Source organism: Scylla paramamosain, chromosome 26 (genome assembly GCF_035594125.1).
Source record: "Scylla paramamosain isolate STU-SP2022 chromosome 26, ASM3559412v1, whole genome shotgun sequence".
Classification (NCBI taxonomy): domain Eukaryota; kingdom Metazoa; phylum Arthropoda; class Malacostraca; order Decapoda; family Portunidae; genus Scylla; species Scylla paramamosain.
The window spans coordinates 21,557,115-21,566,572 of NC_087176.1; positions in this window are offsets into that span (position 1 = coordinate 21,557,115).

Here is a 9,458-nt window from a genome sequence, read left to right on the forward strand (position 1 = left end):
CTCTCTCTCTCTCTCTCTCTTTCTCATGGTAATTAGTGCACCAGGACTCCCCACATGTGCACTACACGTGGTGATGGCGGCACGAACGGAATGAATTAAACAGGCGAGTTATTCGGCAGCCAATCATCGTATTACCAAGGCTAATCAGGTGCTCACTCTCGCATGTTTTGGCAGACTAACGACCCTCACTGAATTAATTACGAGGATCACTTATATTTCTTAACTCTTACAAACACAAGGTCTCGTCCTGGAGCCCTCTGCTCTTGTGTGACGATAACAAGCTCAACTTTGCTTTTCATTTTTTTTTTTTAGTACCGCAGCAGCAGCAGATGAATACTCTGGCCAATATTTTCATTTTTTTTTCAATGTCTGCCGTTTTCTAGAATCTTTGTCTTATTTGACCTACTTTCCACTTTCCAAAATGACCCACGTGACCTCGTTTCTCCCATTCCCTATTATCACCATATCCGTAAAAAATGTCCTGCCTTTCTGCATCACGTATAGCTACTACTGTCAACACCATCCAAACTATACGTAATTTCCTAACTACTTTCCCTGTTCCCTGTTCTTCTCTGAAAGGTACTAATCGTGATCACCTTGACGCAAGTGTTCTAAAAAATATGAGGCACCATTCTTGTTCTCTGTAAAACAAGTGTATTTGAGAAAGCATTAAAAATATACCACTTTAATACTGTAAGATTTCCTAGTCATATCCCATTGCAAGCACTTCTGACCTCCTGTAAGATTCATTGAAGACATCATACCAGTATGAACATCACCAAGTGTTGAAATTACAAGGATTAGGTAAAGACAATCAGTCACTGCTAGCATCCAAACTAATATTATATTCCTCTCCCTCCTTTGCATAATTGATCTTTCCAAGCTTATGATGCAAGGCTGAACCTCCAATATAAGCAAGTCGTTATAAGGATTAAGTATATCAAAATCACACGAAAGGGGAAGAATGACTGGCTTTCAATATCCTTCTTAAATTAATAAGCTTGTTCTTCTTCCTCACACTTCCACAAAATAAATTTCCACAAATAGATGACCAAAGCGACATTAAATTAACTCAAGTAAAATCCACATAAATAAAATACTAGAAACACGAAAAAAAAATAACGAACTATTCTCATTCCCAAAGTTGGATTCTTCTAATATAAATATGAGAGAGAGAGAGAGAGAGAGAGAGAGAGAGAGAGAGAGAGAGAGAGAGAGAGAGAGAGAGAGAGAGAGAGAGAGAGACAGTCACCCCATCAAGCGCCACTCAGCAGGGTGTCCACTGTCCACTACCCAGCAAGGCCACGTTACAAGTTCCACCTCACTGTTTACTCTCACTCCACTCCATTAAGAGAAAATTGAACTTGTGTGTACAGTAATGTGTGGCGGGGGATTCAGGATAATGTAGGTGGATTACTGAACAGAGTATTTGATACGGTTGAGGATAGTACACACACACACACACACTCACACACTCTCTCTCTCTCTCTCTCTCTCTCTCTCTCTCTCTCTCTCTCTCTCTCTCTCTCTCTCTTTCCACTTCTATTTCCACATAAATAATTTATATTTCCACAAATAATAAGTAATAAGTTAGTGGAATAAAAAAAAAAACAGCGAAGCAGCATTATTTTTCTCCCCAGCAGACTTGATGACGTCAGCCATGATGGCGACTCGCACCTCTGCCAACACACCCCAAGACATCACCGTCCTCTACAAAAGGTACTGTCGAAATGGAATGGAAAATAAGAGGAGAAGAGAGTGCGGATATCCATTCATCAACAACGCAATCGTGACATAATCTGATTTACGCTAAAATGAGACTTGTTGAGGGGAACAGTTACTGCGCAGGTGGTTCTCCACTAGCATAGATAACCACCATCAGATCAATCAGTACTACACCACTGCTATAGTATCTTCCTTACTTAATAGATAATGCCAATGGAACAGTTAAGCTGAACAAACATCGAATAAACACCACAAAGTAACGAGCCAGAGGGAGGGAGCTTTAAAAGTCGAGGAGACGAGATCCTTCTATCCTTCTCCTCCCTTTCCTCTCTCCCACTTTAATCAGCATGAACACGTATCTTTTATTTCGAAAGTAGAGATTCAGAATAAGATTTGCACGTGCTTCTGTCACTTCACACATAGCAAATAAGCAGTACTTATGGCAGAATTCCATTAGTCTTATTACCTACGTGTTATATTTGCATCGACATTTAAGGGTGCCAACATATCCGAAATACGATTCAGCGCTGGCAAATATTGTAATGCCTTAAAAGTACATTTTTACAATCTTCTTCACTCTGAACAACAAAATGAATGAAACGACTAAATACAGTAGTGAGTGGTACGGCAGAACATCGTTTGAGACACACTGAAATAGAATATACGAAATTGAAAATGGAAGCAGAGCACAGATGTATCGCAAAGGTTGGTACTCCTGTCCGCTACCGCTTGTTCCGTCACTTCGCTCTTCCGATAGTCACCACCACCACTGTTTTCCCCACTGTAACGACCAGAATACTATGCCCGATTTGTACTCAGTGACGTTGTAATTGCTTGATAAGTATGTATGTAATGAGTGGATTCACGTGGAGGTGGGGAAGCGAGGGTGTGCGAGGTGATTTACGAACCTGCCGAAACAGGGAAGCCAGAGAGCAGCTGCGCGCCTGACCTCTCATGCCCATGTCTGCCTACTTTCACCTGTACGCCTGTCCGCCTATATTTCCTATATGTATTGCTGTTTACTCGCCTTCGTGAAATACAGCTAGAGAGCGTGCGTGTGGGTTTTCTTCCTGCCCCCCTACTTCCAACGTAACACCACTCCCTGCAATCACACCTACCTTGCACATGTACGATATTGCCTCTGGGATCATTAAGTTTAATAAGCAACAAAGCATTAACATTAATTACAACTCCCAGAGAGCTTCAAGAGTCCAGACAAGACGTTACCAAACAAGCCTACCCACTAACTACCCGCATAGTTCTCACTCCTTCACCTCAATTTAACTCATACTACGGTGGAAATCAAGACAAATCTCACCTTCTGTTTCCACAACGTAAAGGCCCACACGTCCATCACCATATATCGTCACGAGGGTTCATTCACGCTCACTCAGTACAAAGCAACAGCACTACGCATCGCCGCTGCTACCTGAGACTGCAGGGAGGCGCCGGCGAATGATTGCGGCTTGTGCCCACCTGTGACGTAATTCTCGGATGGACATGTGCAGGGCTACCAACTCTTCCACCACGACATACCTGCGGAAGGTGAACGTTTATCTGTAAATGTATGATTACAGATAAAGGATATACATACATGCAATACATACATATACATACATACATACATTCATATGGCAGTGTCAAAAGTATATATATTGAAACATGAAACTGATCCAAAACACACACACACACACACACACACACACACACATATATATATATATATATATATATATATATATATATATATATATATATATATATATATATATATATATATATATATATATATATATATATATATGTCCTGTCTAGTCCTTTGCTCCACTATGATCCCCCGTCCTACCCTTCCCCTTTCCCTCCTACCCTCCTACTCCCACACACGCTCGTCCTAGGCTTGGAAGCACAATGTCTGCACGAATTAACTCAAACAAAAATCATCTGTCATCTACCACGTCAAAGCTTTCAATACCTAACACCAAACATTATTCCAAAGTACACACAGATCCAGAACACACACACAGACACACACACACACACACACACACACACACACACAGTGTCAAGCATACATCTCAGAGTTGTCAAGACAAGATAAAATTTTTTTTGATAACGAAGGTAATGATATTATGACGGAAATGAAGCTACGTTAAAGTAAATTCGTCTCTCTCTCTCTCTCTCTCTCTCTCTCTCTCTCTCTCTCTCTCTCTCTCTCTCTCTCTCTCTCTCTCTCTCTCTCTCTCTCCATCGGGTGTTTTTCCGTTCCTCTGTTAATTCCTGATTATATAGATGGGAAATATCTGCTAGCAGAGAGAGAGAGAGAGAGAGAGAGAGAGAGAGAGAGAGCGACGTACACTGACACTAAATAAACAGTGTTTGCATAACAATTTTCAACCGCACTCAAACTGAACACTGGTTTCATCGCATGTTGCACGACGGTATCAAACCTACACTCCACAGAAATAAAATAAACCAAGCACTGAAACCACACATTTCTTTTTCCTGCATACCACATTTTGTCTCAGAAAACGTAACGAGGTGCTACGTGTATCCACTGGGCTGAGTTATTCCACATAGAAACTTTTATGAAAACAAAAACAACAAGAAAACATCACGCTAAGAAAATGGCAGCTATGGTGTGAGTTGAGGTGACAAATCGTTAAATTAATTGTTTCTAACCCACTGGCAAACCACACTGTAAAGAAACCATTAGACATTTGCTAATAGCTGGCTTTACTGTAAATTATCTGGGCCTGTTATAGTAATGATAATCCCTTGTTTTTGTACCTTCATGAAGTTCATGCTGCCTTGTAGAATTCCCCATCGTGGCTATCCAACTGGGAGAGGTGTAGGAGATAGCGTTATAGGTAGAGAAATGTACGCACAAGTGGTGACAGATGTATGAAGGACTGTCAGGAGTTTGATGCTGCCTTGTAGAACTTCCATCATGGCCATTGAAAAGGAGAGAGCGTTAGGTATAGAAAGAGATACTAGAAATGCACAGGCGGTGACAGACGTAGGAAGGGTTGGTAGTCCTGTCTTGTCACAGCTTGTCACACTGTCCTCCCTCAATACCTCCCTCCTTCTCTTCCTCTCTCACTCTCTCTCTCCCTTCCCTCCCAGACTGGTGCCTTTCAACGTGAAATATTTTCTGTATTTAAATACTAAAGAAGATGTTCATTCAGCGTCAAAGTTTTCGGTGACACCAAATATTTGTCAGAGCATATATTGTGATGGGATCCTAACATTGCAGCACACATGGACGGATAGATGGCAAATGCAATTTAATATCAATAAATGCAAAGTGCTTAGCGTAGGTAGAGGAAACCCACACAATAGGTACACATTAGACAACCAAACTCTGGTAGGTACAGGGTACGAGAAAGATTTAGGAGTTATAGTTAGCTCTGAACTCCGTCTAGGGAAACAATGCATAGAAGCCAGAAACAAGGCAAATAGGGTACTAGGATTCATTTTTAGGAGTGTTAAAAGTAGAAGGCCGGGAGTAATGTTAAAGTTATACTTGGCGCTGGTCAGACCTCATCTAGACTACGCTGTGCAGTTCTGGTCCCCACATTACAGGAAAGATATAGGTCTATTAGAATCAGTACAGAGGAGAATGACTAAAAGGATACAGGGGATGAGGAGTATTCCTTACGAGGCGAGGTTGAAGCTGTTAAATTTACATTCTTTAGAGAGACGTAGGTTAAGAGGGGACCTGATAGAAGTCTTTAAGTGGTATAAGGGTTTTAACAAGGGAGATGTAAGCAAAATTCTTAGGATCAGCAACCAGGGTAGAACAAGAAATAACGGGTTCAAGCTTGAAAAATTTAGGTTTAGGAAGGAGATAGGAAAAAATTGGTTCTCAAATACTCGTAGAGTGGTAGATGAGTGGAACGGACTCAGTAATCATGTTGTTAGTGCTAGGACACTAGAGAGCTTTAAGAGAAGATTAGACAAGTTTATGGATGGGGATAACAGATGGAAATAGGTAGGTGTGTTTCATACAGGGACTGCCACGTGTAAGCCTGGTCGCTTCTTGCAGCTTCCCTTATTTCTTATGTTCTTATGTTCTTATACCTTCTCTCTCTCTCTCTCTCTGATTTTTCCTTTGTATTTCTTCGTTTCTTTAATTTCTGTTCCTTTGTTTACTTTTTTGCTCTTTTCATTCCTTTTCTTCCACAGAGAGAGAGAGAGAGAGAGAGAGAGAGAGAGAGAAGAGGGGATTATAGTAGTAATCGTGAAGAGAGGGAGAAGAGGCAGGTAGAGAAGGAGAGGAAGAGAGGGAGGAAGAGGAGGAAGGGAGGGATGAGGAGGTGCTGAGAAAGAGTTAGGAAGAGGGAAGGAGGAAAGGAGGGAATCAGGAGGGATTTAGTCGAGAAAGATGGAGGTAAAAGTGAGGGAAGGAGCAGTTTTCTACTTACCCTATGGAGAGAGAGAGAGAGAGAGAGAGAGAGAGAGAGAGAGGATATAATATAAAACTTTCCCTCCACGTTTATTACTACATATCATAATTTTCCTCTCAGTTTCCTCTCTCATTTGTCCTCTCATCTTTTTCCCCCTCTCATTTTTCCTCGCCCATCTTCTTTTTTCCCCTCACTTTCCTTCTCACCATCTTTTCTGTAACTTTTTTTTTACATTTCTCCTTTTCCCCTTTCTTTGTTAAATTTCCCTCTTTTTTCCTTGTTTCCTTTTATTTTAACTTTATTTTTCCATCACCTTCAATTCACTTTCATATTTCCCCCTCATACTCTCAATTCCCCTCACTTTCCCCTTATTTTCTCACCTGGTTTTGCCATCATCATAATCATCTCTTTATTGCCTCTTATCCTTTCCTTCCCCTCTCTCTCCCTGTCGTCCTTCTTACCTATTCCCCTCTGTCTCCCCTCTCCCTCTCCCCTCACCTCTCCCCTCACTCATAACTCACCTGTTCTCTCTCCTTAACTAGGCGCCTGGAGTGTCTCAAGCTCCCCGGGACAATGCTGGCGAGGGGAGAGAGAGAGAGAGAGAGAGAGAGAGAGAGAGAGAGAGAGAGAGAGAGAGAGAGAGAGAGAGGGGGGGGAGGAAGATGAAAGAGGGAAAGAGGAATGATGGTAAGTGGGGAGGAGGAAGTGGGGGAATTTTGACGGTATTGTTGGCATGTCTTAATAATGAGAAAGAGGAAAAAGCTTGGTGATGGGGTGAGGGGAGGAGATGAGGGGAAAAATGTGGGGAAAGGTCAGATGCATTTATTAGTTACTGGGATGGGAAAAAAATTAAGACGTGTAGGTGTTTGGTTCAAGCACACACACACACACACACACATACACACACACACACACACACACACACACACACACACACACACACACACACACACACACACACACACACACACACACGAAGAGGTGAAGGCGAGGGGAAAGATTTGGGTGAGGGGAAGAGCAAAGGGAGAAGAAAGAAGAGAGGAGGAAAAGACGGGAGCAGGAGGGAGAGGGGAGAGGGGAGAGGGGAACAGCACTATGGAGTTATATATCTCCTGGTCATTCCCCTCTCCTTCCCCTTTCCCCTCTCTCTTCCCCTCTCACTCCCCTCTCCCATGACATTTGTGGTGTGGGCGGCTCTGTGTTTGTCGATTCCAAACCTCTACTACCTCCCCTCACTCCCCTCTCACTCCCCTCTCATTCCCCTCACTCCTTTCCATTTACATATTTCGAACAATTTTCCCCTCACTCCTTAATTCCCTTTAAATTCCCCTTAATTTTTGGCATACTGTTCCCTCAACTCATCCCTCCTTAAGTTACTAAGCAAAGGGCAGAAGGGGAAAAGAAGGGAAAAGGGAAACTACTCCTTATTGCTCTGAAAAGAAGAACAAGGAGAATGATAGGAGGAGGAGGAGGAGGAGGAGGAGGAAGGGATGGAGGAGGAGGAGAGAGGAGAGAGGAGAGATGGAATGAAGATTGATGGGAAGGAGGGAAGGGAGGGAGATACAGGTGGTGGAAGGAGAGAGAGAGAGAGAGAGAGAGAGAGAGAATTCCAACCCTCTCTTTCACCCTCCCATGCGGTCGGTAGGTAGAAGCAAGAAATTGAGTGGCAGAGAGAGAGAGAGAGAGAGAGAGAGAGAGAGGAGGAGGAGGAGGAGGCAGCCGCAGGAAACTGACGGACAAATGAACAAAGTTAAGACAAATTGGAGTCAGGGAAGTTTGCATATTATCTAGACTGCTGACGTTTGTACAGAGATGCTGCGAGGAGGAGGAGGAGGAGGAGGAGGAGGAGGAGGAGGAGGATTGGTGGTTAGGTGGAATGTAAAAAGACTCGCGCTGACACTGAAGAGAAGGAATATGAGGAAGAGGTGGAGGAGGAGGAGCAGGAGCAGGAGGAGGAGGAGAAGGAGGAGGAGGATATAGACAAGGTGAAATGAGATGAAACCTGATGTTGAAATGATCCTCCTCCTCCTCCTCCTCCTCCTCCTCCTCCTCCTACTACTACTACTACTACTACTACTACTACTACTACTACTACTACTACTTTCACCACTAAACCTTAACACTCACCCTTCTTCCTTCCCTCTCCCTTTTGCTATCTCCCCTCCCTTCCCCTCTTTTCCTCCCCTTTCTCTACTGTCCCCTCTTCCTTCCCTTCTCACCTCCTCGATAACAGTAATGAGGGAAGAAGTAATTAAAACATGAGGACTTTCCCTGTCTGTGTGTGTGTGTGTGTGTGTGTGTGTGTGGAAGTGAAGGAAATGACTCCACGCAACTCCACTTCCTTCTCTTCTTTCTCTTCCTCTCTCCCTCAATCTCTCTCACATTTCCTTCCTTCCACTTCCCCTCACCTCCCTCATAAGGCTTTCTCCCTCCCGACTCCCCTCTCCCCCTTTACCCCTCCTTTCCCTCTTCCCAATCACATCTTCTCCTTCCATCACTTCCCTTCTCATCAGTTTTTCTCGCTTCTCTCTTCTACCATTTTCGCTCTCACATCCCAAATATCCTCTCTTCCTCATTGCCCTTTCTTCCTTTTCTCATCTTCTCATTAGCCCTCTTCCTTCTTCTTTTCCTCCTGTAAATTAATGTTCCTATCTATAATGATAAAACAACAATTAAAATTCTCATCAATAAGAAATTAAGTGAAATAAGAAGTAGTTTTTATGCTCATGAAGTAAAATACAAACTTTCCTTACGAGATGATATTACAAAACTTAATTAAAATACAGATAGAGAAACGGAGATGGAAGAAAGAAGTGTAAGCAAAACCTGTAATTATCTGTACCTGAGGGGACCTAATGGACGCTCACACCTGTTCACCTGTCCTATTAACCTAACTTATTCTATCCACTTGTCCTATTTAATCCACTTGTATCATTTTCTTGACCTATGCACCTGTTCTATCCTTCTGTTCTGTTCTGTTCACCTGTCCTATCCACCTGTCCTGTCCACCTGTTCCACCCACCTGTGCTATTCTGTTCACCTGTCCACTCATTCACCTTTATGAGTAGCGGGGCCTCTTCTTCGGTGGCTCCTCATCATCATCTTCTGAGCGCACTATGATGACGCTGTCCTCTTCCCTACACAGCCTCAGGTTCAGGCTAAAGGGGATTGAGAACAGTTTTAAAGGAGTCGAGTCTGAGGTTAAGTGAATCGAGTCAGAGTCAAAGGACACCGAATCTGAATTTAAGGGAGTCGAGTTTTCGTTTAAGGGGGACGAGTCCGAGTTAGAGGGAATCGAATCCGAATTTTGAGGAATCGAATCCGAAT